Source organism: Etheostoma cragini, chromosome 24 (assembly GCF_013103735.1).
Source record: "Etheostoma cragini isolate CJK2018 chromosome 24, CSU_Ecrag_1.0, whole genome shotgun sequence".
Lineage (NCBI taxonomy): Eukaryota > Metazoa > Chordata > Actinopteri > Perciformes > Percidae > Etheostoma > Etheostoma cragini.
Window position 1 is genome coordinate 13,077,538 of NC_048430.1, and position 9,217 is coordinate 13,086,754.

At 42.0% G+C, this 9,217-nt stretch overlaps 1 long non-coding RNA gene across 1 annotated transcript in view; it reads left to right on the plus strand.

Moving 5' to 3' along the window:
• The window catches only part of LOC117939570, a 20,470-nt gene extending 15,833 nt beyond the window's left edge, over nt 1-4,637 (plus strand). The window contains exon 3 of the long non-coding RNA XR_004655620.1: nt 4,626-4,637. This is a non-coding gene — a long non-coding RNA (uncharacterized LOC117939570). The remainder of the gene's footprint in view (nt 1-4,625) is intronic.
• Nucleotides 4,638-9,217: the final 4,580 nt, after the last annotated feature.

A 9,217-nucleotide genomic window follows, 5' to 3' on the forward strand; every position in this document is an offset into this window, starting at 1 on the left:
GGTGGCCCTCATGGTGCCCCGCATGGTGGCCCTCATGGTGGCCCTCATGGTGCCCTGCATGGAGGCCTGCATGGTGGCCTGCATGGTGGCTCGCATGGTGTGAAGGCCTGAGTTTAGTTCATGTATGCATTGAAAACAGTACAAAGCACCAACAATGTTGTAAAGAGAAGCAAAAAAACTCAAAAAGAAAATGCAAACAAAGCAACAAACCCTCTATCCCTGACCACTCAGTCTGGTGGACTGGAAGAAAACTCAGAAAAACAAAGTCTGTCGTCAACTGAACACGAAAAACACCTCAAAATCTATTTGAAGTCTTATTGATTCTGTTTATGCGTTTTGCATTGCATAGGTGAGTTCAAGGTTGTGGCACGCATTAGTTTCTGGTTGGATGGATGGATGGATGGATAGGTGGGTGGATTGATGGATGGACGGATGGATGGATGGATGAATGGATGGATGGATAGATGGACGATGGATAGATGGATGGATGGATGGTTAGATGGATGGGTCAATGGATGGATGGATGATGATAGATGGATGATAGATGGATGTAAGATGGATAGATAGATGATATGATGATTGTGTTCGTTGGGTGAGGGACTGATTTCATCCTCAGAGTCCTGGGACGTATCACTGACATACGGCTGTGGTTTTCTGTAGTTTGTCCAGTCCTGAGGGAGCGAAGATGAAATCAATACAATCTTCTCTCCCAGGAGTCCTCCATCACTGACTCTCTCTCTCTCTCTCTCTCTCTCTCTCTCTCTCTCTCTCTCTCTCTCTCTTTCTCTTGACTCTCTTCAAATTCAAAGAGGCTTTATTGGCAATAATGTATTGACGCACATTATTGCTAAAGTGCACAGTGAACACATTTCCATACAGTTGTACAGTAGGATGCAGACAATAAAACATAATGTTAACATTTGAGCAAAAGCAACAATTATGTCATTAAATGACAGATCTCTTTTTGATTCTCTTCTCTGTCTCTATCTCTCTCTCTTTATCTGTACTGTCTGTCCATCTCTTTCTATCTCTCTCTCCCTCTCTCTTGACTCTCTCTCTTTCTCTCTTTCTCTCTCTCTTGACTCTCCCTCTCTCTTGACTCTCTCTCTTTCTCTCTTTCTCTCTCTCTTGACTCTCTCTCTCTCTCTCTCTCTCTCTCCCTCCCTCTCCCTCCCCCTCTCTTGACTCTTTCTCTCTCCGGGCAGCCAATCTTTTCTCCACTTTAGTGAATCTCTCCAGCGTTCCCGGCCTTAGAAGTGCTGAGTGTCTCGACCCGTTATTACCGGGGAGATTGTCCAGCAGCTTCTCCTTTTCCTGCTAACTTGTAAGTGACGTGGCGGCGTGTTCTGTCCTCCGAGAGAGGAGGTAATTTTGCAATGTGCTGCATCGACCCTTAACTTTTAAACTGGCCCACTTAAACTTGACACGGGGTTCTCGTTTTCATTTGAGCGGCTTGGGTCTTTTGCAAAAGGCCTCCCTCTCCCTCCGTTGGACCACTTTTAAATGATAAAGTACTGCGGGTGGAGAGACCTGTCTCTACCTCGGCTGCAGCCTTGTGATGTTGAGCGCTGAGCAAACTATTCCCGGAGGCCAGATAGAGACACCAAACGGTTAAGTGGTCCTTCACTGTGGGCTCGCTACTTCAGCCACACTGAGCCTCTCTCGTCTGTGTCTCTATGACGGTGTCATAAAGCGTTGTCGGGAGTTGATTCTTTATATTTGGTGCACTTCAGTCTGATGGCCCAAAGACATCCTGTCGTAGAGAGGGGAAGTCCCACAAAAACTGTGTCCTTAGGCCAAATGCAGCAAAAAAGGTGCTGTGTAAAACTGACACTTTATACGTAATTAAGAGACACCGGTAGAGAGTACTATGTAGAGAGACACCAGTAGAGAGTACTATGTAGAGAGACAACAGTAGAGAGTAGTATGTAAAGAGACAACAGTAGAGAGTAGAATGTAGAGAGACAACAGTAGAGAGTACTATGTACAGAGACAACAGTAGAGAGTACTATGTAGAGAGACAACAGAGAGTACTATGTAGAGAGACAACAGTAGAGAGTAGTATGTAGAGAGACAACAGTAGATAGTACTATGTAGAGAGACAACAGAGAGTACTATGTAGAGAGACACCAGTAGAGAGTAGTATGTAGAGAGACAACAGTAGAGAGTAGTATGTAGAGAGACAACAGAGAGTACTATGTACAGAGACAACAGTAGAGAGTACTATGTAGAGAGACAACAGAGAGTACTATGTAGAGAGACAACAGTAAAGAGTGGCATGTAGAGAGACAACAGTAGAGAGACAACAGTATAGAGACAACAGTAGAGAGTAGTATGTAGAGAGACAACAGCAGAGTAGTATGTAGAGAGACAACAGTAGAGAGACAACAGTAGAGAGTAGTATGTAGAGAGACAACAGTAGAGAGACAACAGTAGAGAGTAGTATGTAGAGAGACAACAGTAGAGAGTAGTATGTAGAGAGACAACAGTAGAGAGACAACAGTAGAGTGAAAGACCTGCAGAGAAATTCTGCATTGGGAGGGTGGATGGGTCAAACACCACGGGACTGTTACCCAGGAGATTGGGGTTTGTGTCCCTTGTATCACATTTCATTAACCCACCTGTCCCCTTGTATGTTGTCTAAACCCAACTGTCCCGTTGTAGGTTGTCTAAACCCAATTGTCCCCTTGTATGTTGTCTAAACCCAACTGTCCCGTTGTAGGTTGTCTAAACCCAATTGTCCCCTTGTATGTTGTCTAAACCCAACTGTCCCGTTGTAGGTTGTCTAAACCCACCTGTCCCCTTGTATGTTGTCTAAACCCAACTGTCCCGTTGTAGGTTGTCTAAACCCAATTGTCCCATTGTATGTTGTCTAAACCCAACTGTCCCGTTGTGGGTTGTCAAAACCCAACTGTCCCGTTGTGGGTTGTCAAAACCCAACTGTCCCGTTCTTGTCCTGTGTGTCAGGTAAACAAACCTTTTATAAGTCTTTTAAGTCTTATAAGTTATCTTTTCCTAAACTGTGTCAAACAGCCAACAGTCTCAGCCCAGCACGTTCCCATAAAGCGTGTTTAGATAGACGCTAAAGGGGACACCCAACCAGGCGTCCGTATTTGACGAGATGGGAGTTGGAATGTTCTGGCACGCCGCCGTTTTTAAAAGCGTCCCCTTATGCAGAGGTATCTGGAGAAACCCTATCAAACCCCCTGCTCCCCCTGACCACATGTCAACGTGTTTTTGGGGAAAGACACTTAACCCCCAAAACCCGGGATGGTCAGCCATCTTACCTTGCACTGGTGTGCCCGGGAATCAGTTATTATAGGAAGAGTTATAGATATGGATCAATACTTATAAACCAGCTGCTAAATGCAGAGGAGAATGTAATGTAATAAGTCGTAGTAAGGCATTTTTACACCATTATTTGTGGCCTTGAACTTTTATTCAAGCACAGTGACTAATATGTGAATGTGAGTTATTATTTCATGGGCACAAATTATTGTTTCAAAGGAAGGACTTAATTATTTAGAGAGCATGAATTACTAATATGTGCATACAAGTTATTCTCTCCTCCACTCACACCTGCTGGGCTACCGAGCCTCTCCTGCATTACATCTCTCTTTCTCTCTTCTCTTAAAGGAAATCAGAGTTCTTTATATTTTCATCTGCTCCGGCCACGTTACCGCGGCTACACTGCATGAAGCGACATGCTAAGTATTCAGGCATTTCATGATGGCTAAGGAACTTTTTTGTCGCTATAAGCTGCTGACAATAAGTTATGCATGTCCGACCCTTGATGTGATGCTTAATTTCTGGTGTGGCCCTTTATGAACACTCCTGCTATAGAGATTGGCATGGCATAAGAAAACCCATATATTTCTGGTTATTCACAGTGTTACGGATTTTCTGACCAAATCGACAGCTGTCAGAGCCGCTGGTCCACTCCCTTCTCAGTCCTAGTTGACAGAAGATAATCTGGAGTCAAGATAACACTCCTTATCTGACTCCACAGGTAGGCTTAACTTCAGACACTGACACTTCCAGTTTAAACAAAAAGTTGGAACACTAACCTTAGTGGCCAAAAAGTCGGATAAAGTGACAGTTAGCATTTAATGAACGAAAATAAATAAAACAAAACCCCTGATTTAATCACACATTTCATCTTTTAAATGTGTGGGCAGCGGGCCTCGGCCAGTAGCCTCAGCAATCTTTAGAAAAATTGAGGAATTAAGCCTTTCTAATGACACTAACACTGTGCACACAGCGTTATTTATAGCTGACTGGCTGCAATCAGCAGCCCCCTCAGGGCCGACGCTAGCTTTTACCTCAGCCACAGGCTGTTAGACAACCCATCAACAGGACTGACAGCTGCCGGGGCTGGAGCCTCGCCAACGGGGGGGGGGGGCGAGTCGAACAAGGACACAAGCTGGACATTAACAGCTTCAAATCCAGATTGTTTCTGTTTTTTTTATCTTAAAGGGCAACCAAATGTCTGGATTTGACCCTATGGGAGTGAGAATGTGTTGAAATATAGGTCGTAATCGCTGCTGGAACAAATGATCTTTGGAAGAGATTTTCGGGGACTTGAATAATTGTTGTTTCTTGAAAGTAATTCTTAATTAAATGAGATACAACAGTGAGACGTCCAGTACTGTATACCTTGATGAGGTTGGCAGCCACACTAATAGTCTAATATAAGATCTCCGAGTTAATCCCTTTTGCTCTGACAACTCATCAACCCACCAGCACTGAGCGCTACACGCCTGCAGTACGGTCAACAGTGGGTAATTAAAGCAGCACTAATACTTTAATGCTTTACATTTAATGACCCAAGATTACACCTGACAGCCCAGGGTCATATTTAGAACGAAGCATTAAGAAATCATTATACAATCATCTTACACCGTATACTTGAGGGCGTTGCAAAGGAACAAGGAGATACTTAAGGTCTGTACAGTTTTTATTACCTTCATGCCCTGGGGAGAGAAGAATGCTTCAATAGTAGAATACTTTCTTACTTTACACACTTTTAGCACAGAACTTCTTTTGCTTAATGCTAAAGAAAGGCACATAATAACACAGACGAAGGGATCGATTGAGACAAGCAGCTGATAGATTTCTGTGATGTGAAATTGTAAGAGGTTGGCTGGTCTTCCTGGCTTCTACACCTTGTCCAGGTACGGCATTTCAATTCAATTTTAAGTACAGTATCTATTCATAGCAAGAGTTATCTCGAGACACTTTACAGATAGAGTAACTTCTAACTCACACGGACCCAACAGTTCTAGTAGTACCCTCCAGAGCAAGCAACAGTGCGACAGTGTCTACCAACCTCCTGGTCCAGGTACGGCCAGGGATGTAGAAAGGTTGGCTGGTCTTCCTTGATACCAACTTCCTGGTCCAGGTACGGCCAGGGATGTAGAAGGGCTGGCTGGTCTTCCTGGCTACCAACCTCCTGGTCCAGGTACGGCCAGGGATGTAGAAAGGTTGGCTGGTCTTCCTCGATACCAACCTCCTGGTCCAGGAACGGCCAGGGATGTAGAAAGGTTGGCTGGTCTTCCTGGCTACCAACTTCCTGGTCCAGGTTAGGCCAGGGATGTAGAAGGGTGGCTGGTCTTTCTCCAGTAATTACTCCACTCAAGTAGAGATACCCAATTGTTTTACTTAAGTAAGTTAACAAAGTATTTGTACTTCGTTACTTGACACCTCTGGTGTCTATGCATGCATGTTTCACCCATTTTTACTATAAATAAATAATCTTTTATTTAAATGATTAGAATGCTCTGATAGTCAAATGACCTCAATTGTGTAATTAAAGTGGCTTTGGCTCTTCTATTCCCTTCTTCACGGCCCCTTCCCAGTTAGCCAATAAAACGATGCGCCAGTGACAAGACTATTAATCTCTGAGATAAAAGATGCAGCGATGAGGATGAGGACTTTGTTGTTTTTAATTACTGGAGTGTAAATATGTGAAGTAATGTTACAAGACTGATCCATTCCTCTCTGAGAAAGCCTAATGAGGCTGACTTTGACTGTTAATCACCTGGCTGTCAAACTCAAAGACAAAGACGTCATTGGCAGATGTACGGTGTCCTTTTCTAAAGGAAAACTAACTGGCAGTCAGAGAACAGACAACCCCAAAATGTTCTCTTTCTCTGGCAATGTGTGAAAAGATTGTTTTACATAACGCTCTGTTATCACTTAAATGAAATTGGCATTCAGGGAAATGTTAGTTGCAAATATCAACAAGTCCCCTCCAAGGCGAAAAACCCCCATTGAGAGCCAAGACTGAGCAACACGTTCTGGAGCTGTTCCACTGCCAACGAACAAGCTGGCACTCACCGTATCCAAGGTGATTTTGTGGGATATGTGCACATTTTTGGCTTCACGACTTCCAACTACAGTAAAATGGAGCTCATTTGGGCGTGTTGACTTGGACAAACACTTCCAGTTTACAGAATAAGTCTCCCATCTGCTGCGGACTGGGCGTCTTGGTGGCAACGTGGATGGAACAGTCATATATTTTGGGAACTGTACTCATTTGCTTTCTTTCCCGAAGTGAAACATGGTTAATATACATCATATATCTGATTTGCTTGATCCATTTCTACACATAAATATAAAACAGTTTTCTGATGAGGGGGAGTTGACATGAGAGAAAAATGTCCTCATAAACTCATAAAATTATTCTTGTTAGAACTGTCTCATGATTTATTGTCTCTAGAAGTGTATTTCAATCAGGAGAGACATGTTTGCAGATATGCAAATAGGGTTTGTTGTACAGCTCAGTAAAATGTACCAAGTCTTTGGCGATTAGACTCCATCGCTATACGAATATTTCATATATATATGTTCCGTATATAGGGGTAGAGAACCATCAGACCCCCCAATGGAGTCGAGACACCGGTGGTGGCAATGAAGGAGCCCAAAGACCAGACCGAAGAATGCTCCGGACCGGTCAGCTGGAGTAGAGGACTGGAGGAGGAAGGGGGGCTTTGCCTGCAATGACAGCTGATAGCAAAGGGAGAAACAGATTTAAAGCAGAGTTGGGACTCTGTGATTGGCCCTTGGCTGTAGTTTTCAGTTACCTGTTTTATTTTGTAGGGTCACTTGCCATGTGTCGTGTCTTGTTTGACTTCCTGCCCTTTGTGTTTTCGTTCCTAGATGCTCCCTCCATATCATCCGTCTTCCGTCCTCGGGGCAGGCATGAGAGCTTTGAGACGGCCTTCACCGAGGAGAGAGACTACAAACTGAGTCAAGAGGTCAAGGAACTACCAAATGGGGGCCATGAGAGGCCCCCATTGGGATGTGGTTCTTGATGTCACCTGTCTCTCGTTACAACACTTGTTGTCTTCTGACAAACGTGAGTTGTCTTCTAGTTTCTTCTCTCCTCGGGGACAGTTAACTGAATATCTTTGATTTGTGGAGACATTTGAGGTCGTCATCTTAGGTTTTGTGAAACACGGATCCCCATTTTTCAATATTTTGGGACATTTTAGAGACCAAACAACGGATCCATACATCCAGGAACATAACACCTTTTTTCTCTAGTTTCCTTCTTGACGTTTTAAAGGGTTCTTCAGATCGCTGCCTTTAGGTCTGGTTAGTCACAACCAATTAGGCCCACATTATTTCCAGCTTTCCACACGGTTCAATTTACACAAATGATTACATTTTGTCCCCAATCCCTGAGGCTGTGGTGACTTCCAACCACAGGACAGAATATATTATATTATGTCATGTATATTTACTTTGAAGCAGTGGAGAAGGCTGTGTTTTCTCTGTAAATAGGAGGGAGAATGTGGAGGGCCGTGGCGTGTCCTGCACAGATATGAATATTTTATTGGACTGCTCAGGGGTCACTGCACGTCAGCCATGACAGCCACATAAATCAAGGGCCGTATCTAAAGGCGAAGATGTTCCCGAGGTGCAGCAGACTGTTAATGCAGGCCAACTGGGTGCTGGGTGACACCAACACGCAGCAGGAATGCAGATAAAGGACGTTCACGGGTTTATTTCTGCATGAAAGAAATGAAGTAAAATAGGCAACGCATCTCCATCTGGAACCACGATGGCAGTTCTTCCACAGCATCGGCACTCTGGTAAAGGTGTGTACCGTTTATCCATTTCTTTAAGCTACTATTACATCTGTTTACAAAGTACTTTAAGATACTAATACGTCTGTTTACAAAGTACTCTAAGCTACTATTACATCTGTTTACAAAGCACTTTAAGATACTAATACATCTGTTTACAAAGTACTTTAAGATACTAATACGTCTGTTTACAAAGCACTTTAAGATAATAATACATCTGTTTACAAAGTACTTTAAGATACTATTACATCTGTTTACAAAGTACTTTAAGATACTAATACATCTGTTTACAAAGTACTTTAAGATACTATTACATCTGTTTACAAAGTACTTTAAGATACTATTACATCTGTTTACAAAGCACTTTAAGATACTAATACATCTGTTTACAAAGCACTTTAAGATACTATTACATCTGTTTACAAAGTACTTTAAGATACTATTACATCTGTTTACAAAGCACTTCAAGATACTAATACATCTATTTACAAAGTACTTTAAGATACTATTACGTCTGTTTACAAAGTACTTTAAGATACTATTACATCTGTTTACAAAGCACTTTAAGATACTAATACATCTGTTTACAAAGTACTTTAAGATACTATTACGTCTGTTTACAAAGTACTTTAAGCTACTATTACATCTGTTTACAAAGCACTTTAAGATACTAATACGTCTGTTTACAAAGTACTCTAAGCTACTATTACATCTGTTTACAAAGTACTCTAAGATACTATTACATCTGTTTACAAAGCACTTTAAGATACTAATATATCTGTTTACAAAGTACTTTAAGGTACTATTAGATCTGTTTACAAAGCACTTTAAGCTACTATTACATCTGTTTACAAAGTACTTTAAGATACTATTACATCTGTTTACAAAGTACTCTAAGCTACTATTACATCTGTTTACAAAGCACTTTAAGATACTATTACATCTGTTTACAAAGTACTCTAAGCTACTATTATATCTGTTTACAAAGCACTATAAGATACTATTACATCTGTTTACAAAGTACTCTAAGCTACTATTACATCTGCTTACAAAGTACTTTAAGCTACTATTACATCTGTTTACAAAGCACTTTAAGATACTAATACGTCTGTTTACAAAGTACT